At 46.2% G+C, this 22,028-nt stretch overlaps 1 protein-coding gene across 9 annotated transcripts in view; it reads right to left on the reverse strand.

Annotated features, from left to right (window-relative positions):
- ZBTB20 (zinc finger and BTB domain containing 20) overlaps positions 1-22,028 on the reverse strand; it is a 665,609-nt gene that overhangs the window by 503,340 nt on the left and 140,241 nt on the right. For all 9 annotated transcript variants that reach the window (XR_005777403.1, XM_040422894.1, XM_040422895.1 and 6 more), the window contains one exon: positions 15,428-15,489. The gene's annotated coding sequence lies outside the window, so the exon portion shown is untranslated. The remainder of the gene's footprint in view (positions 1-15,427; positions 15,490-22,028) is intronic.

Raw genomic sequence — 22,028 nt, forward strand, 5'->3', positions numbered from 1 at the left:
TTCTGAATCCAAATTTCATCCTCCAAGAAGTGTTGTGATTGAAACCAACGGTTAGCAAGTATTCCAGGGATGTAAGCGCAGTGTGCCTGACACATCAAGAGGAAGAAAAGCTTGAAGCCATGGTGCTCTGTGATGCTTACATGCAAATATATTAGCATTATAAAGCACAGCAGGAGCCTTGTGTCTCTTTTTCTAAGTGTTTTGTCCTCTAGAAAGGAAACACTGGTGAGCCGTTTCGTGACACTGAGGTTGCAACACATCCATTGAACATGAAAAAGTAATACCATGGAGAAATCTTGAAGACTTGCTGCTCGGGATCTCAACCTCCACAATAAAGCAAATTCTGGTCAAATAAAATCTCCTTACACGTTTACAAAGAGACCTACTTATAGCTGAAAATATGGGATTCATACCGCCACGCTCGTGAGATGAGCCTTTATATTGTTGGATCCAACTGCGTTGCAGCGCTAGGGTCGCGGGTTCGAATCTGATCAAGCGTAACATCCACATGGAGTTTGCATGTTCTCCCCGTGTTTGGGTGTGTTCCTTCTGGTTACTCCTGTTTTCTCCCATGCTCCAGTTCTGATTGGTAAAGCTCCAATGGGGACTACATGGAGTCTGCATGTTCTCCCCGTTTGGGTGGGTTTCTTACAATTTTTCATGTCTTCTCCCATACTCCAGTTCAGATTGGGAGCCCCAATGGGGACTACATGGAGTCTGCATGTTCTCCCCGTTTGGGTGGGTTTCTTACAATTACTCCTGTCTTCTCCCATACCCCAGTTCAGATTGGGAGCCCCAATGGGGACTACATGGAGTCTGTATGTTCTCCCCGTTTGGGTGGGTTTCTTACAATTACTCCTGTCTTCTCCCATACCCCAGTTCAGATTGGGAGCCCCAATGGGGACTACATGGAGTCTGTATGTTCTCCCCGTTTGGGTGGGTTTCTTACAATTACTCCTGTCTTCTCCCATACCCCAGTTCAGATTGGGAGCCCCAATGGGGACTACATGGAGTCTGCATGTTCTCCCCGTTTGGGTGGGTTTCTTACAATTTTTCATGTCTTCTCCCATACCCCAGTTCAGATTGGGAGCCCCAATGGGGACTACATGGAGTCTGCATGTTCTCCCCATTTGGGTGGGTTTCTTACAATTACTCCTGTCTTCTCCCACACCCCAGTTCAGATTGGGAGCCCCAATGGGGACTACATGGAGTCTGTATGTTCTCCCCATTTGGGTAGGTTTCTTACAATTACTCCTGTCTTCTCCCACACCCCAGTTCAGATTTGGAGCCCCAATGGGGACAGGGACCTATGTAAATACCGACAACCTGTGCACAGTGTTATGGAATATGTAGGAGCTATATACTGTAAATGAATAAAATAAACCCATCAATCCAGGTGACCAGGAAATAGTGATGGCCAATCTACTGGAGACCACTCAAGGAGGCAGCAATTTAGTGGCAACTCCATAGACATCAACAGCACAAAGAGGTGCTGGTGGCAAATTTCCAGGAGGGCTGGCTTACTGCATTTTCATTTTTTTTTAAACAATTTTAAATTTATGCATCTAAAATGAAAAATTAAGAAAATCTGCAAATAGTCGCGATTAAAAATCTCCAACCGGGTGGCTTATACAGCTCCGATGGAGACCTATGTGCCTCTATGGTTACAGATTGAAATAAGACTTGTGTAGTCCGATACTGCAGTCCAGTAAGTCACTCTGCTCAAGGCCCTGGTGACAAGTGGGGGGCGGCAGAAGTGGCAGGGCAGGGAGAGATAAGCGCTTCCATTGTGCCGGCGCCGTACACAGGCCGGAAGAGGTCTGCATCGCATCGCTGCCAGCCTCATGGAGGTAAGTAATAGTGTTTATTTTTGTTATATGGCACACAATGCAGAGAGGAGCGCTATGGGGGCATCTAGGGCACTCCTTACTGGCAAATTATTGGGGGGAACTATGGGGGGCACAAAAGTTGTATTTTATATGGGGGGGCACTATGTGGGCATCTAGGAGCACTTCTTACTGGCACATTAATGGGGGGCACAAAAGTGGAATTTTATATGGGGGCATCTAGGGGCAATACTTACTGGCACATTACTGGGGGGGCACTATGTGGGCACAAAAGTGGTATTTTATATGGGGGGCACTATGGGGGCATCTAGTGGCACGTCTTACTGGCACATTATTGGGGGCTGGGCCGTCTTTAACGCGGGGCAAAAGGGGCAGCTACCCCGGGCCCAGTTTCTCCTGGGGGGCCCAAGGCAGCTGCCTCTTGAGCCCCGCTGGACACTGGTGATGTGGGGGGAGGTGGCAGGGCACAGGGAGATGAGCGCTTCCATTCTCGAAGCGCTCATCTCCTATAGTCATCTGTATCGTCGTCCTCAGGACAGCGATACAGATGGAAGTGCTGCGGCGGGGCAGGGGAGGGAGAGGCGTCTCCCTTCTCCGTTCCTCTGATAGGCTGCAGGCACTAGGCCTGCAGTCTATCATAGGCTGGTGAAGGTGGCGCACTGACGTCATCGCGCCGCCTGAGCTGTACAGCGCAGGACACAGGACGGAAGAGGCCTGCATCGCATCGCTGACAGCCTGATGGAGGTAAGTATAAGTGTTTATTTTTTTTATATGGTCCTACTACTGGCACATGATTGGGGGGCATCTATGGGGGCACCTGTTACTGGCACATGATTGGTGGGCATCTATGGGGGCAACTGTTACTGGCAAATGATTGGGGGGCATCTATGGGGGTACTTGTTACTGGCACATGACTGGGGGGCATCTATGGGGGTACTTGTTACTGGCACAATTGGGAGGCATCTATGGGGGCACTTGTTACTGGCACATGATTGGGGGCATCTATGGGGCACTTGTTACTGGCACATGATTGGGGGGCATCTATGGGGCACTTGTTACTGGTGCATTATTGGGGGGCACTATGGGGACAACTATTGAGGCCACAAAGAAGGGGTATTTTATATGGAGGAGGGGGAGAGGAACACTATGGTGGCTTCTACTGAGGGCACAAAGAAGGGGTATTTTATATGGGGGGCTCTGTATAGGGGTATTTTATACTGGGACACATTATGGTGGGTACTATGGGGAAGGGGGAGAGGGAAGTACTATGGGCTCATCTATGGGGGGCACTAAGAAGAGGTATTTTATACTTGCAAATTATGGGGGACACTTAGGGCATCTACTGGGGCACTATACATGGGACATTTTATACTGGTACATTATGGGGGCACTAGGAAGAAGGGGGAGAGGAGCACTATGGGGGCATTTACTGGGGGCAATATATAGGGGTATTTTTTGCACTGGCACATTATAAGGAGAATTATTACTACTGAGGGGCATTATGATGGTCTTTATTACTACTGGGGGTCTATGGGGAACATGATTACTAGTATGGGCACTATGGGAGAATTATTACTTCTGGGGCACAGTGGGGTTATGTTGGGGGCACTGTAGGAGCACTATTACTACCATGTGTGCTCTAGCAGAGAATTATTACTATTGGTGGAACTTTTGGGAGCACTATTACTGTGGGGCACCTTGGCACAGTATCAGCTTACCACAATTATTTTTGGGGGACGTTATGTTTACACTATTAGTAATAATTATTGAAGGGGGCACTATCTGCATGGTACTACTATTATCAGGGGATTTATCTGTTTCTGCAGTATAGTATTGGGGAGCACAGCGGCACAGTATTGGGGGTGGTAGGAGGATTTGTCCAAAAGATAGGAGGATGATGGAAAAGTAGTGAACTAAGATTTTGTTTGTCAAACTGCAGAGACGAGAAATGGCTGAAAAATGGTGGCCTGGTCTGAAAGGAGAAGATGAGGAAAGAGAACATCTACATCAAAGAGGCGTCACTGGATGTAAGAGGTATGGGGCGCTGTATTACCTTGGATGTAAGAGGTATGGGGAGCTGTATTACCTTGGATGTAAGAGGTATGGGGAGCTGTATTACCCTGGATGTAAGAGGTATGGGGAGCTGTATTACCTTGGATGTAAGAGGTATGGGGAGCTGTATTACCTTGGATGCAAGAGGTATGGGGCGCTGTATTACCCTTTTTTTTTTGGGGGGGGGGAGTAGTCTGCAAAATACTATATATTTGTGTCAGAAGTTGTGCTTTTCTAATTTTTAGACTAATGAGACAGCCATTGTATTTGATACTTTTGTGCTAATTCTTTTTTTTCCTCTATATTAAGGGACACTATAGTCACCAGAACCACAACAGCTAAACGTCGTAGTTCAGGTGCCAGTCTATAGCATGTCTCTGCAGGCTTTTTAATATAAACACTGTTTTTCAGAAAAAAGTCAGTATTTACATTACTGCCGAGGAACCTCTAGTGGCCGCTCATCATTATTAAAGTTTACTACTCTACGAGGTGCGTGGATGTTTTTTTTTTGTGTGTGTTGTGGTGGAGGCCGTGATTTCATGCTAGGGTGTGGGAAGCCGGGATCCAGGGGGCCCAAGTAAATTCTTAAGACGGCCCTGATTGGGGGTCACTATGGAGCGCACAAAAGTGGTATTTTATATGCTGGCCACTGTGAGAAAAGGGGGAGAGGAACATAATGGGGGCATCTAGGGGCACTTCTTATTGGCACATTATTGGGGGGCATCTACTGAGGGCACAAAGAAGGGGTATTTTATATGGGGGGCTCTGTATAGGGGCATTTTATACTGGGACACATTATGGGGGGTACTATGGGGAAAGAGGAGCACTATGAGGGCATCATCTGGGGGCAGTAACAAGGGGTATTTTATACTGGCAAATTATGGGGGACTCTGAGAGCATCTACTTGGGCATTATATAGGGGTATTTTATACTGGCACACAATATGGGGCACTATGGGGACATTAGCTCAACTGGGGGCATTAAAAGAGGGTATTTCTTTGCACTGGCACACATTATAAGGGAGCATTTTTTGTACTGGTGCTGATTTTAAGGGGGCATTTTCTACTGTCACATTATAAGGAGTATTATTACTACGGGGGGGGGGGCATTTTGGTGGGCTTTATTAGTAATGGGGGACTGTGGGGAACATAATTACTAGTATTGGCACTATGGGAGCATTATTACTTCTGGGGCAGAGTGGGGACATGTTGGGGGCACTGTAGGGGCAGTATTACTACCAAGTGTACTCCGGCAGAGAATTATTGGTTGGGACTTTTGGGAGCACTATTACTATTGGGGCACCCTGGGTTTATCTGTTTCTGCAGTATAATATTGGGGAGCACAGCAGCACAGTATTGGGGGTGGTAGGATGATTTGTCCAGAAGATGGGAGGATGATGGAAAAGTAGTAAATTAAGATGTTTTGTCAAACTGCAGAGACGAGAAATGGCTGAAAGAAATCATCATGGTGGTCTGGTCTGAATGGAGAAGATGAGGAAAGAGAACATCTACATCAGAGGAGACGTCACTGGATGTAAGAGGTACATATGGGGCTCTGTATTACCCTGTATGTTCTGTAGTGATATATGTAGCGTTAGGAGGAAAGGGGTTAGGTTCAGAATCTGGTATGGGGGGGAAGGGTGCTGTTTAAATTTTCCCCACAGGCAGCAGAAAGACTAGGAGCACCCCTGAAGTCACTGCGCCTTGTGGTGTAAGGTTGGCGTGTACACCAGGAATAACCCTGACCGGCACTAACATGACTGCGGACTTTTGTCACGTGCATCGTAAAAGCGGTTATCAAAGACGGGTATAATGCCCTCAGCGATCGGGTGGAACAGAGAAGCTCGGGAGGAGACGCCAACTGGGTTCTGTACGTGACCCATTCACTTAGATACTGGAGGTTTAACGGGACGCTTCATCCAAATATGAAACAATGTGTAACACCTGGGACCTTGGTGGGTGGAGCATGACACGTCTTCAAAGAACCGCAAAGAGGGTCTCTCGGCGTCATGCACATCCGCCTCAGTTCTCTAGTGTAACACAATGGCTCACATTTATTATTTTATTTTACACCTGGTTTTGGTGGAAATTGCACAGAATAAAGAGGACCGGTCAGCAGGCTCAGCCCTATTAAACCCAGCATATTACCTACTGATGAAAACAATACCTGGATGGTGAAAATCCATATGGAAATGAAGGCTTCAGTGCACCTCTGCTTTCCTGCACTTGCCTCACCTCATATCAGGGCCTTGGTGCACTGAAGCCCCACTTACCATATGGATTTTTCTGGAACGGTGCAATGGATTTTTGCAATCCAAGTATCGTTTTGATCAGCAGGATCAACTGTAAGAGGCAGTATGCATGGTTGACTGGGGTTGATCCTGCTTACAAAAAAAAAAACTTTATGCCAAAATTGTGAAAATTTGTTGTACTATTTGCACTTTCCCACCAAAGAGAGTGTGGCCAAACTATGAAATCACTTATTAAGGAGGACCTGTCACCACAAAATGCAATGCAGTCTGACAGCAGCATGTTATAGAGCGGGAGGAGCGGAGCAGACGGATAGACAGTGTTGTGGGAAAAGATTCAGTAAAACCTGTAATGTATACATTTATATCTCTGCTTTTTCCACCTCCTGTGAACAGCTATGGGTACGAGGTGTAATCAGTGTCTGACTGTGCATAAGAGATAGCTGCCAATCACTGATTACACCTCGTACCCATAGCTGTTCACAGGAGGTGGAAAAAGCAGAGATATAAACTTATAAATTACAGGTTTTACCGAATCTTTTCCCACAAAACTATATATCAATCTGCTCCGCTCCTCCTGCTCTATAACATGGTGCTGTTAGATTGTATTGCATTTTGTGGTGACAGGTTCTCTTTAAAGGCAAAGGATAAAAGGAGCAAATGGCATAAAAAGAAATACAAAGAGTCAGGCTATTCCAAATGCACGAGATTTTAGGAGGTATCCACCGTACACAAGGAATCCCTGCCTGCCGCTAGAAGCTGAGCCTGTCCCATTACATGACATCAGCATGCTAGTGTAGTGATGTCACTGCTCCCGGCAGAGGTAGGTCTCAGTTCACACTTGATTACCAGTTGCTTTCTACAGTCATGTGATTTTATAGGAATACATTTTACACGGATTATTACTGCCTTTTGATTGAGAGACCATACAAATCAGCACGGTCCCTGCAAACAATGTGGCCCCGACCACGCAGCGCCGGTGGCCTGATAAATAAAAAACAAAAGGACAATAACTTTAAATAACAACGTCACAACTTGATTTATATCTACAAATTAACAACATTATAAGTATAGCTGCAACATATTCCACAGCGTTGTATGGGTCCTAATATCACACACAAACCCACGCCGGGGCCGTTTTCACCTTAAGGGCCACTCACTAGGTTTCTAAAGTGGGAGAAGAAACCACAGAACCTGAACAACACTCATGACAGACTGGATTCACATATAATCTGGGTGCAGAAGTTGTCCCTGGTTAGATTCATACCAGGATCCCAGTGCTGCAAGTCCCAGGGCAAACCAGGGAGCCACTGGGCTACCCACAAACCCTGCGTCCAGGGGCATGACTACTGTGGCCCCTGCCTCGGCGCCCCTCAGACATACCAGTAATGTGGGGGTCCTGGTGTAGACTTTGCTTCAAATATGGATGTCAAATTAAGAGCCGCTATGTTTGCATGTCTAACATCAACGCCTTGCCGCGGCTCGTCACTGTCGCTGCCATAAAACGGCTAATGAGTCTAGTTAATTAGAAGGATGCCTGATTAACCTGCACTTGACTACATGAAAGTGAGCCTCCGTCCCAAAATAAAAGCTCCTCAGCAGATGTGGCTACAAGAACACATATCTCTTGTTAACGTGTCACTTGATGGGAGACAAGTCGCCGGTTTACCAGCCGTCCCCATTGTTATGTGCTGTACGTTGCGATGAGCGAGATTCGCAGTGAGGATGTTACTCGCATCTTCTCCTCCTTCCTGTCAAGACCTGTTGGAGAACTGTTAATCCCTGAGAAAGAAAAGCCGCTAATTATCACCTTCTGCAAAACTACTGAAATAGAAATACTAGTTCTGTGTAAACTTGACATTTTGGAGGGTAGAGGAAACCGGCGAAGACAAAAGTGCGGATTTCAGACTTCACTGCGGTATTTACAGTGTGGTCACTGGTAACGAGGCTGCGGTTAATCACTCAATGTGAATGATGGAGCGGGGAGGGGGAGGAAACACAACCGACGCTCAGGAAGTGGGTGAGAGCGGCGTGGATCTGCATCAGAGGACGGCCATGCTCAGGAAGAGGGTGAGAGCGGCGTGGATCTGCATCGGAGGACGGCCATGCTCAGGAAGAGGGTGAGAGCGGCGTGGATCTGCATCGGAGGACGGCCATGCTCAGGAAGAGGGTGAGAGCGGCGTGGATCTGCATCGGAGGACGGCCATGCTCAGGAAGAGGGTGAGAGCGGCGTGGATCTGCAACGGAGGACGGCCATGCTCAGGAAGAGGGTGAGAGCGGCGTGGATCTGCATCGGAGGACGGCCATGAGTGCAAGAGGAGAAAAAAGTGGGGAAGATGACGGAAAAACAATGCGCTGTGTCTGGAGGAAATGAGAAGGAATGGAAGTCAATTCATTAAAGGGTTGTCTCTTCTGAGATATTGGTGTCAGAAAGGTGGGGGTCCCATCTCTAGAAAAGGGCCCCAATGTGAACGAGAGTGAACCGCGCAAGCGCAGCCACCTTCCATTCACTTTTATGGGAGTTCAGAAAATAGCCCGGTGCTGGTTCGGCCATGTCCAGCCGAACTCTTCATTCACTTCTACCGGACTCCCAAATATAGCAGAGTGCGCGCGCTTCGCTATCTTCGGAACTCCCGTAGAAGAGGACAACATTCTGACATTGGTGGAAATGTGCATGCTCAACCGCAGATCCATTCAAATGGGGAAGTTCTCATTACTGGCATGGGTGCCAGAGCTCAGACCGCCACCAGACACTTATCACCCACCCTGTGTTCATGGGGCAACCTCTTTAAGGGTCCATTAAAACGTCCGTAGTGTATTGCGGATCTGCTATACACCCGGCCGGCACCCCCCATAGAACTGCCTATTCTTGTCCGCAATTGCAGGTTCTATTCTGGAGGAAGTTCGGGGCCGCGCTCCGGAAATGCGGATGCGGAGAGCACATAGTGTGCTCTCTGCATCCCGTTCTGCCCTATTGAGAATGAATGGGTCCGCACCCGTTTCCGATATTGCGGAACAGATGCAGACCCATATGCGGATGCATGAAGGGACCCTAAAGGGAATGAATTACCTGTATTTTATTTTACAATTAGAACCAGATATTGGCAAATACGGTTTTCTTTTTCATCTGTTTTTATATTCTGATTGTAGATTTTTAATTGTAATTTCTAAACAAGTTTATCAGGGCAGCCATCTCAGTTGGTAACCGTGCACCTAACTTTTATAGCTAACCAAACCCACATTCCCAAAATTTCAAGAGCAAAATAAAAAATAAAAAAATTCCAACCATTGACTTTTATAGGAAAGTGTTGTGGGCATGCTCTATGAACTGTGCAGGGGTCGTGTTGCAGGAAGGGGGAGTATATAAGCTGTGGCATCACCTCTTCTGAATGGTGGATCCTGTGTTATATATGTGTAGGTGTTACATGTCATAGTAATCTTGGCTAGGATGATAATGAGGTGACTGCTGAGGCGAAGCGATCTCTACAGAACACAATGTCTCGGCATATTATTAGCACAGGTGGCCAGTGGGAAATCTGCAAGATTTCAAGATTTTTATTTTTTTTATTTTAAATAGTGAAAAGAAAAATAAATTCTCAAAAATATTCAGCATAAAATCTTTAAAGGATTTTATAGGATTAGAAAACATGGCTGCTTTCTTCTAAAAACAGGCCGCCCCTGTCCATGGGTTGCGAGTAGTACTGTATCTAAGCTTCATTGGAGTCAATGGGACAGAACTGCAATACCAAACACTATCTGTGGAGGAACGCACCATGTCGTCTAATCCCAGACAACCCCTTTAACTGGCCATCTTCTTAACATTAGTGGAAGTTTGTGATCTGGGACCTCACAAAGCAGCTACAGCCCTCTACAAAGCATGCAAACCACGGAATATTTTTTAAAAACATGGCATCTCCCATACAGCTCTCGATCAGGTGATACAACTGTTTCAATAGTTCCTCTCTCGAAGGGTTTCTTAAAGCGGTCGGAGCTTTTCTGATCAAGAGTGGTGGGAACATGAACTTTTATTCTGCTATATTGTCTATTTGCAAGTGTCCAGGAGGTGGAGCTCCATTTTAAACATTCTCTGCATTGAGCTGCTTCACAGCCCCTCCCCTCAGAGATAGCTGTAGTATCCAACCAGAAGACAGCTACAGCTGTCACTCAGCGCAGAGGGGAGGGCCTGTGAAGTACTTCACAGTGTAGCTCCACTTCCTGGGCACTTGCTATATAAGAATCTGGTAGAATAAAACTTAATGTTCACACTACTCCTAATGAGAAAACCTCCACAAAAAGGTATGTTTGTCCTGCTCTCCTCACTATCTAACTAGTGCTGTCAGCAGTTTAGCATGCTCAAAACTGCTGACAGACTCCCTTTGAAGAGGTTTTCTGAGATATTTTAACTGATGACCTATCATCTGTATAGATCATCGTATGTGATCATGGGACCCCGCCAATCAGCTGTTTTGAGAAGGCACCAGTGCTCGCATTAGAGCCGCGGCCTTATCGCTGCTTTGCCTAGGTCAAGTGACATCATGTTTATCGGTCACATGGTCTAGGCGCAGCTCAGCCCCACTGAAGTGAATGGGGCTGAGCTGCGATATCAAGCACAGCCGCTATTTAATGTACCGGCGCTGTGCTTGGTGAGCAGAGAGAAGGCAGCAGCGCTCACAGGAGCCCCCGGGTGTCAGACCCCCACCAATCACCTACTGATGACCTATATTGAGGCAGGCTGTAATTCACTTTCCAACCACTGGGTGGCCACTCATAGACATGTTTATTGTAAACATCTCCTGACAGAATATCGCAAAGGCTGGTCGTCTCACTCCTCTCATCTCAGGATATGTGAAGCCAAGAGGGAAGGTAAAAAGAAGGCCACATCTGTATTTTTTAATATTTGGGTGGGGATGGAGCGATATATTCATACAGTAAGTTGTGCGACACATTTTTCTACCGATTTCCTGTAGAATACGCAATGCACATAGGAAAGCATTAGAGACCTCTGATAATAGCAGCCTCAACTACATGGCGGACTGATTTAGGGGTTTAGCACTTGGCACTGCCAGCGCTTGCATCCCTAGATGTGCTGCTTCATTTCACCCATCAATTTAGATAACAGGACCATACAGCTGCCAAGGGACCCCCCTCCTACCCCTCTGTAACGCGGCTTTAATGGCATATTAAGTTTGGGAGAGGATCTGAGCTCTGCCTATTAAATACAATCTACATTTTCCAGAGACTAAACATAATCCCGCTTGCCAAACTCCGGTGCATCCTTAAAAGGCACCAGCAAGGTGCAATGAAAATGTGCGTGAATGTAAAATAGCTAATAATAATCATGCCCTGAATAGATAATGAATCTTGTCCATTTACTGCACTTTCCCCGTGATTAAATGCCTCGAGGGACGCAGGGAGCATGCTCATTTTAATTTGAAAATCTGTTACGAGATATATTCATCTTACAATTATAGGTTATACTAATAGGTAATCAGGCCAACTCCAAACAGAGTCATTTCTGTGCATTGCCATACCCAGGGAGAAATTAGCAATGCAGGCAGACGGCGAAACACCCCCCCCTTCCCCCTTCCCCAATTGCCACCACCCCACTGACAGGACGAGCCAAAGCTCTGCAAACCACAGAGAGACAATGTGCGGCCCCGCCGTGTGAGCGAAGGGTTAATGCGATCCCTCTCGTAGCTGACAATGTTTATATTACGGATTCCGACCAAAGTAAAGTACAACCTGTCTCCTTCTAAAATATATTAATATTAATGTATGCGTTCAAAACACCGAGCGCAAATGAATTATTTCAACAGGCGCCTCTTCAAGGAAAGGGAATGTGGCCTGAACCCGGGAGGAATGGCTGCAAGGTGTCCAGAGAGGCGGCCCCCTAACCGGGCAAAGCTGGCGCCGTGGACCGTCGTCCTGAGCGGACCTCTTATATTTTATTGTCTTGCTGCACCAAGGGGTCTAAAAAAAACAAGTCAAGAAAAGAAGCCGCCTACATGTTCTGTTCTTTATGGATGAGAAGTCAGATCAGACAGAAAATGACCAAGAAGCTGAAGCGGAGGAAGGTTACAGGAGACCTCCATAATACAGGGGGGTGTCAGCTCTGACCCAACAGAACCAGAACCAAGAAGCCCATATCTATCTATATATACAGTGCCTTGCAAAAGTATTCACCCCCCTTGACATTTTTCGTATTTTGTTACATTACAGCCTTAAGTTCAATGTTTTGTTAATCAGAATTCTATGTGATGGATCAGAACAATAGTCTAAGTCGGTGAAGTGAAATGAGAAAAATATATAAATAAAACTATTGTTTACAAATAGAAAACAGAAAATTGTCCTGTGCGTATGTATTCACCCCCTTTGTTAGGAAGCCCATAAAAAGCTCTGGTGCAACCAATTACCTTCAGAAGTCACATAATTAGTGAAATGATGTCACCTGTGTGCAATCTAAGTGTCACATGATCTGTCATTACATATACACACCAGAGGCTGCAACACCTAAGCAAGAGGCATCACTAACCAAACACTGCCATGAAGACCAAGGAACTCTCCAAACAAGTAAGGGACAATGTAGTACAAGTCAGGGTTAGGTTATAAAAAAAATATCCAGATCTTTTATGATCCCCAGGAGCTCCATCAAATCTATAATAACCAAGTGGAAAGAACATGGCACAAAAGCAAACCTGCCAAGAGACGGCCGCCCACCAAAACTGCCGGACCGGGCAAGGAGGGCATCAATCAGAGAGGCAGCACAGAGACCTGAGGTAACCCTGGAGGAGCTGCAGAGTTCCACAGCAGAGACTGGAGGATCTGTACATAGGACGACAATAAGCCGCACGCTCCATAGAGTTGGGCTTTATGGCAGAGTGGTCAGAAGAAAGCCATTACTGTCAGCTAGAAACAATAAGGCGCGTTGTGAGTTTGCAAAAAGGCCTGTGGGAGACTCCGAAAATGTATGGAGGAAGGGGCTCCGGTCTGAGGAGACTGAAATGGAACTTTTCGGCCACCAAAGAAAACGCTATGTCTGGTGCAAACCCTACACATCACATCACCCAAAGTACACCATCCCCACAGTGAGACCTGGTGGTGGCAGCATCATACTGGGGGGACTGGGAAACTGCTCAGAGGGTAGGGAGAGATGGATGGTGCTAAATACAGGGATATCCTTCAGCAGAACCTGCCCCACTCTGTGCGTGATCTGAGGCTAGGACGGAGGCTCACCTTCCAGCAGGACAATGACCCCAAACACACGGCTAAAGCAACACTTGAGTCAAAGCCCAGATCTCAATCCAATCCTCAAACAATCCATGTTAATTCCAGGTTGTGAGGCACCAAAATACAAAAAAAGTCAAGGGGGGTGAATACTTTTGCAAGGCACTGTATATATATGTGCTGAAGAAACACTGGACCATAGGAGTCAAGCAAACGTGTGGACAACACAGGGCGCAAGATCACAACCAGGTGTCAAGTGAATATAAATGTATTCAAGTACAACGCGGTACATCAGACCCCTTTATCGAGTCTGACGTGAACAGCTGAATGGAGGACGCGGTGACCATACAGCGAATCGAATGCTTCACGTGCCAGCAAGCAGCGGCCGCGTCCTCCATTCAGCTGTTCAAGTCCAGACTTGAAAAAGGGGTCTCATGTACCCCGAAACGCGTTGCCCTTGAATACATTTATATTCACTTGACACCTGATCTTGCGCCCTGTGTTGTCCACACGTTTGCTTGACTCCTATGGTCCAGCGTTTCTTCAGCAGTACTGTTTACCCGACCGGCGGTTTGGCTCCCGCCCAAGATTATTGGACAAGTCCGGCTGCACCAACCAACAACTATCTCCACCCAGCCTTTATTGTGGTTGCACCCATATTGGTGCAACCCGAATAGGTGAGCAAACCACCTCCCTTTTGCGAAGGCACTATTTTTTTGACTTACTCACACTATGAGCGCCTTCTCTTCTTTTTGCCAATATTTACTATATATATATGAGAAAGAGAGAGACAAAAATGATAGATATAGGTCAGCCAGACATGAGAAAGAAAGATGACAGATAGACAGACAGACAGACAGATAGATAGACAGACAGATAGACATGAGAAATAAAGATGATAGATAGATAGACAGACAGACAGACAGATAGGACATTTACAGTACTCCAGTTAGATGTGAAGCAGATAATACATAGGAGATGATATATAATAGGTACCGTAACTATGGGGTAAATAAGATACTTGGATTCGTTATTTAGATAATTTGTCACAAATAACGGTTACATTGTAATCACACGTTTTAACTGCAACTAAAAATACCCCCATTGTACACGGAGACCACAGCGGGGGTCCGCACAGGAGGCTTGACGTGTTTTCTACAGTTCTGTGTTTACAGAACAATATTCATCTCATGGACCGAGCCTCACACCGTACAAGATGGCAGTGCCCATGCCAAGCTGAACGAGGAGTGGGCATGCTGTAAGGTGGGCAATCCCATGTATCGGCTCATGATTTACCTCAGCAAGTGAAGTCGTCCTCAGTGGAAAGCTGCCCCAGCGATCAGCAGATCGCCATGGGTCCAGCATCAGGATTTGGCTGGGACGGTTGTGGGCACAGCAAGTGGACACAGGAAGAGCTGATCGGACAAACCCATTACATTGCTTCCAGCTGACTTATGGATCCTGGAAGTCTGTAACTATCGATGCAGTGACTTCCAAATGAACTTCTTCTAAACGACAGCAGCCAGTGCAAACAAGTAAAGCTGCAGTGTAAAGCATGGAGGTGGAGAGGCAGGGTACAGCAGCAACCCCTGCCTCTGATAAGACAGGGGGGCGGAGCACGGGCAACCCCCGACTCCAATCAACATTGCAACTAAGCACTGATCACAGTAATGGCGCAGAGCTACAAACTGAACAATGATAGAGAAATATTTGCTGCTTATCTACAACGTTACAATGGAAAATGTACAATTTTACTGCCTCCTGCAAAATGTCGCAATAATCACATAATGCCTAATCGCTCTTTTGCTCCTGTGTGAGGATACAAAAAGTCGAAATTCTGTAGCAAAAAATCTCCCATTATAAATAAAAAAATAAACAAATAAAAAGTAAATAAATACAATATAATCAAAATAAATCATAGAAATAATTTAAAAAGGAAATAAATACAATATAAAAGATAAAATGCATTATACAAATCCCCTTTGAATCCCGAGCGTATTACCGGCTCTGTAGACCTAGCACTTAGCTATGGCTATAGATAAGAGGGGGCACTTACCTGCCGAGGTGCTGAGGGTCTGAAGCTGCAGCAGCAGAACTTTCTATCGCTCCTTATTCTTTCTATAAAGAGAGGAGACGTACATTTAGAGGCCGTGCACAGGACACGCTGGGGTTTCATCATACCTAGATATGGATTTGGGTGTGGGAGCGGACTCTTATGTATACATATCAACATATATTCATCTGGCAGCCGCAGTCCAAACAAAAACGCAGAGCAGGTGATGTCAACACAAAATGTGGCCGGCTGCGTGCCCAGGCTGGAGGAGGAGGAGGCCGTCTCCAGGAGACTTATCATTTATTATGTGCCAAGGTGAGAGAGATGTGTCCAGGTGTCAGCAGCCAGATCACAGACCCCGACTACAAGGACACGGTATAATGCAGCGCAGGCGCAAATCTGAGACCGATGCAGAGCAGGAGGGAAAGCCAAACACCCGGGAGGAATTGTAAGGCTCGGGGGTATCAACACTGAACTGCTAATCCAGCAAGACTGTGCCGTTCCATACTATCAGAGGCTTCCATATGGAGTAGCAGACATGACCTCCCATATGTCCCTCTTGGCCGGACAGTCCCTACTTTTGATCCTTCGGTCCCTTTCTGAGTGGATCTGTCAGCAGAATCTGCTGCACTGGGGGCCATCGAGAATTCACTGGAGTAGTACCACCCAGGGATCCGGTTTGCCTTCACACGTGAGGGTAAACAGGATACCTGGGTGGTACTGCTGCAGGGAGCCCAGAACTCGCCCAGTAGGTTTACTGCAGCCATGACACGCTTGTCCTTTTTTAGCTGATCATGGCTGCAAGGTAAAGAAGGGGGGGGGGGGAACTTCAGTTTTGCTGCATTACTGTTACCTTCAGGTAACTGTTACCTGCATTACTGTTACCTCTTCCTCTGGTCCCAGAGGAAGAGGCTCATGACTGTTTGCAGATGATGTCACGAGAGACAGCGGGAGGTAAATCAGTCATTAGATAATCCAGATCATGTGCTCTTTGTTGTGGATGGATCGAGGTATGGTCAGGATGGCAGGTACTACACAGGTTGGGCAGTGGTGACTAAACATGACACTAGAAAGCATAGTCCTTACCACCACACATGTCTGCCCAAGAAGCAGAGCTAAGGGCTCTGGAGATGGCTTGCAGATACGCAGAGGAAAAAAGCAGCCAACATTTACGCTGATTCCAGGTATAGCCCATGACTATAGGCCCAGAGACTTCCTGACCGTTTCAGGTAAACCCATTAAAATGGGGAAGCGGTGAGGTCTCTGATGGAAGCCCTCATGTCGCCTACTTCGGTGGCAGTGATAAAAACAAAGGTTACTGTAAAACAGACTCAGAGGAGGCAAAGGGAAAAGCCAACGCAGATCAGGAGACAACAATGGCTGCCAAGGCAGACCCCTGCCTTAGTGGACACAGCTCAGGTCCCTGAAATAACTCCTCCTGTCTTGCTGGAAGTTCTTAAGACCTTACAGAACCAGGTGGAGAAGGTGGAAAGGGACTAGTGGATGAAAAAAGGGGGTCTGCAAATGGGGAAGGCCTAAAACAGTTCCAAGGGAAACTCTGGCTTCCCAGGTCCCTCTAATCCACGATGGCACAGGCAACCTATGGGGTGACGCACCAGTCAGAAGCTGCTGTGTGTGATTTAGTACACGGTGTGCCCCAGGGTTCAGCACTGTAGCAGCCAGATATACTCAAGGATGTATGATTTGTGCCCAGAACAACATCGGCAGGGTGGTTAAGGTACCCCAGAAACACACGTCTTGCCCTTTGTATCCGTTTCAACTTGCAGACTACATTCAGCTACCCAAGGTGGGCATGTATGAGTATGTCATGATTTGTTTTCAGGATGGCCAGAAGCATACCCGGTAGCTAAGACCACAGCAAAGAAGATTATGGCCGAAGTTGTATGCAGGTATGGGGTACCTGAGACCATTGAAAGTGACAGAGGTGTTCACTTCACAGGGGAAGTGATGCAGGAGATGATGAAGGTTTTGGGTGTAGAACAGGCCTTACATGCTTCGTACCATCCACAAAGCAGCGGTAGGGTAGGAAAAAAAGAACTGAACGGGACACTAAAGGTAAAGATTCAAAAAGCCATGAACAGTGCCTGCTGGTGGCCCTCTTTTCAGTAAGGTATACCCCTAACTGTAAGACAGGCCTTAGTCCCTATAAGGTCCTTTTTGGGTCAGGCCCTAGGACAGGATTGTATTTCCCACAGCAGCTCCAGATGCAACATGGTTGTCCGACAGATTATGTGATCAGTTTGCACAAGCATTTGACTAAAATACACTCTCGAGTTTTTGCTTCACTTCCAGATCTTGATAAAGCACCAGAAACCCATCCACTTGTGTCTGGAGATTGGGTGGTGGTAAAAAGACACTTTCGAAAAGTCCTCAAATCCTGGTTTGATGGTCCAATCCAAGTGTTGTTGACCACAAGCACATCAGTGAAGCTCGAAGGAAAGCCTAATTCAAGTCATTTCAAGAAAGTGTTGAGTTGGGAGACTTGAAAAGATGTTTCTTGTTCCCCCTTGTGTGACTGCTGATCCTGACTAAAAGAATATGGATTCTTATTGAGATAATAAAAATGGGTTTCTGGGTTGGAGAAAAGTTGTGCAAAAGGACGAACAAAGTTGCTAAAGTCCGATTGCTCAAGGATTCTCAGCATTAATAGTTCTTATGTTCACAATAATCAATGACCAGGTCATGAATGTCCTAAAAGGGCTTACTTCCTATTCCTGAATTTATCTTTAATTCTGCTGTTTGCGTCAATTGTTTGTTGTGTCATCCCCAGCTTTAGGAGGCTTCTGTTCAAAGTCATAGCTGAGGCTCCCCCGGAGATGATCATGGGAGACCTACATGAGGATGGGAGACAAGGTCCCACCCCCCGCCTTCGATACCACCTGGAGATCATCAACCATAGGGACAGACATCTGACTTTTCTTTGGTCAAGTCCAGTGTCATGGGAGGCTATACATTAGGATAGGTTGTCATGGAAGCTGGTGAAGAGGATGTTGGAGCACTGGGACAGATGTGCTAGACTTTCATTAGGTAAAGAATGAGGTCCAAGGGGGGATTGATAGAGAGGTGGCCATCATCTTTGAATCAGCTAGGAAAGCTCCCATATACTCCAGCTCTCAGACAACGCCTTATCTTCTCCGGAGCATGAAGGTTCCATCCTACCCAAAATGACACGCCTCCTTACTACGTCATATACAGGTGAAACTCGAAAAAAATAGAATATTGTGCAATGTTCATTTATTTCAGTAATGCAACATAAAAGGTGAAACTAACATATGAGACTCATTACAGGCAGAGCGAGATATTTCAAGCCTTTATTTGTTATAATTTGGATGATTATGGCTTACCGCTTATGAAACCCCAAAGTCTCAATTTTGAGGTATCCTTTGCAAAGGGGGTATGGATTAATTAGCAGACTAGAGTGTGACACTTTGAGCCTAGAATATTGAACCTTTTCACAAAATTCTAATTTTAAGCTGCACTAATGCAATTCCTTTTTAATTTGCATTACTGAAATAAATGGACTTTTGCACGATATTCTAATTTTTCGAGTTTCACCTGTATGCTGTTAGTGAAGACTCCATTACAAGATGGCGCTTACAGCTAGATATTTACATAGTTCACATACGACAGTTAGTAAAACAATGCACAGTGCGCAGATGCCAAGTGTTATCTCTTTTCTTATTTTCATATTTTAGCCAATGTAACAATGCCACGAGCCTCAGGGGGAAGGCCTCCTGATGTCTATATAACCTGCTTCACTTCCTGTAATAAATGAGAATTTGCTTTGACCCCAGTGTGTGTGTCACAGTTATTTTCTTCCGTGCACGTAAAACCCTTGGGTTACTATTAATTTGGAGCAGTAGAGCAAACATAATCAGCCCTGATTGAGGGCATCTTCAACAGATCTGTCAGCAGAATCTGCTGCACTAGGGGCGGGGGCGCTGCCATTGAGAATTCACTGGACCCAGAAGTCGTAGTCCGCTGTATTCAGTCATCACTATCGTGCCCTTCTGGATGACAGGAGATCCATCCTACTGTAATACGGGGCCTTACACAGGACACATCCACTTCAATACACTGGCTATATTACTTCCGATCGGACACGATCTGTTGCTATTTGCACCTATGAAACTTTAAAATTTCCATTTTGCGATAATGTACAATTTAAAAAAACATTGGTGTGTACAGATACATGCAAAAGTCACTTTTACACAAAAAAATATAAGCGACCCTCTTTGGTAATCCAAGAGTAAATAGATATGAGATAGATAGATATGAGAGAGATTGATGGATTGATAGAAAATTAGATATGAATAATAGATTTATATCCGCACTCTTATCTTTGCAATTTAAATATGTGTATCTTTATCTGCTCCCATAGTCAATGTTTTCACCCATATTTGGGTCTTTTTCAGGCCCCCTAATGTAGGGTTGGAACACTGTAGATGGGAGAATATTTTCACCCAGTTACAATGGGTCCAGACGCCTAACGTTTGTTTCACACTGCCAGCTGCATGTTCCGGCATAAAATGCCAGGAAACGGCCGGACAAAAAGGTATTTATGAGGCCGATGGCCGGCATGTTTCCCGTATCGTGGCCAGGTCACTGTTGGACCCCATTATAGTTAAAGGGGTTGTCCGGGTTCAGAGCTGAACCCGGACCTACCCACATTTTCACCCACCTGTAATGAGCATCGGAGCATGATGCTCTCCCTTGCCCTGCGCCGGATCGCGTAGGGCACGGGCTTTGTTTGTTTACACTGCTAGGCCTGGTGAAGTCACCGGCTCTGATGGGCAGGATTTAGCCGTTTAGCCGATGACGTCACAGGGGCTCACTTCTGGGCGGAAGCCTCCGACTGGCAGTCCCTATGGAGAGCCCGGTACGTCATTGGATCTCCTGAAAATGCCTTTGAAATGCTCCGATGCTCATAACAAGCGGGCTGCCTGGGTGAAAATGTGGGTATATCCGGGATCAGCTATGACCCCAGACAACCACTTTAATGAAGCTGGACTGCATCCCTGATGGAACAGCCTGCTGGATTGGCAAATGTGAAACAAGCATATTGAGGCCCAAGCCTCCCTCTACCACAGGAGGACAGAGGGTGGTAAATGGGGGACATATTTTGTACTGGGGCTGGGGGCAATGCCTCTGATAGATCTCATACAGGACAACCACGGATAGTTCACTGACACCCTCCCAACGCTATCACCAGCAGAGGTTGCATCTCGTCCATCGCTGATGAGCATAAGAAAAAAAAATCCCCAGAACTTTCCGGTCAATTTTATAGGTTAACTAAGCGGATTTCATAAGAAAGCTTTCGAGACTCCTCAGGTCTTCTCCTTCCAGACACCAGTGAAGTCTCAGAGGCTTGCCGCTGAAATCTGCTCAATTAGCCAATAAAGGTTATCTCTTTAATTCCAATTTTTTCCCTGACATAAATGATTTGACAAATTAATGCTTCTGTTACTGCATGTTTTATCACTTCGCTTTTTAGGCCTTGCTAACGCAATGATTATGCAAAACTCAGAGGGGGGAAAAGTGATGGCAGACGTGGCAAAAAAAAAAAAAAGCAATAAAAATACTGTTTTATAAGAATTTCATTCTTACGTTTCTGGCGGTGCATTCCTGACTTAGGATCCCGCTACTAATCCCGGCCGCCTATCAGAGGATCCTACTCATTAGTGGACCAGTAGTCCTAGAAATAGTCTGTAAATCCATCGTGCACAGAGCTATTAACAACACTTAGCACCCCCGAAACTCCCAACAGGGACACCCCACCGTGAGGGGGACCTTGTAGTCTGAGAGCCAAGCTCATTGAGCTCCTCCAGGAAAAGTAACACTTAAAGGTGAGAATCGAATTCACATTTACTGGAACCAAGCAATTCACAGACTCGGAACCCAAAGGGAAGGTAGACTGGTGAGGGAATCAGGGTCCTTCCCCTTCTGGGAGCGCTCTTGGGTGTTCATTTTACTGATGTGAATTTAGATGAGGTTTGAGGGGATGTTGAAGACATAGAAGTTCTAGAAGCTTTCTACAATGAGTAGTCAAGATATACGAGACAAACAGGAACCTGGGAGGACAAGATCGGAAGATCTCAGAATGAGAGGGGACCATAAAATCCGAGTATTATCCAGTTTACAGTATTTTCTGCTCTTCATGGGCATTACAGGACGGATTTCTAGTTTGGACGCAGGAGGTCAGAATTGACTGTGGATAACCCAGTAAGGACCGGCCTACTACTGGCAATCCTATGATCGAAATAAAAAAATCAGACATCATATAGCACAGGACAATCTCTAACAAAGCCAGCCCTGGACCTCACATGGATCCAGAGATCTCCCCATTCATTGCTCCAATTGCTCTGCTAGATTTATTTCAAGCTGGCAGCTCAGGGGGCGTGTCCTTTCTGCTGCAGCTCTCTCCCTGTAACTGCCACAGCTTCTAACAGAACATATGGCTGGCGGCACTTGAAGATGTAAACTGAGCGCGGTCGACCAGCTGGACAGACCAAAAATAATGACAAGAACAAACAGCAGGTGGCGCAGTGCAGATACATTTTATTGAATAGCTCACTGGATATAC

The sequence above is a fragment of the Bufo bufo genome, chromosome 3 (assembly GCF_905171765.1).
Source record: "Bufo bufo chromosome 3, aBufBuf1.1, whole genome shotgun sequence".
NCBI lineage: Eukaryota > Metazoa > Chordata > Amphibia > Anura > Bufonidae > Bufo > Bufo bufo.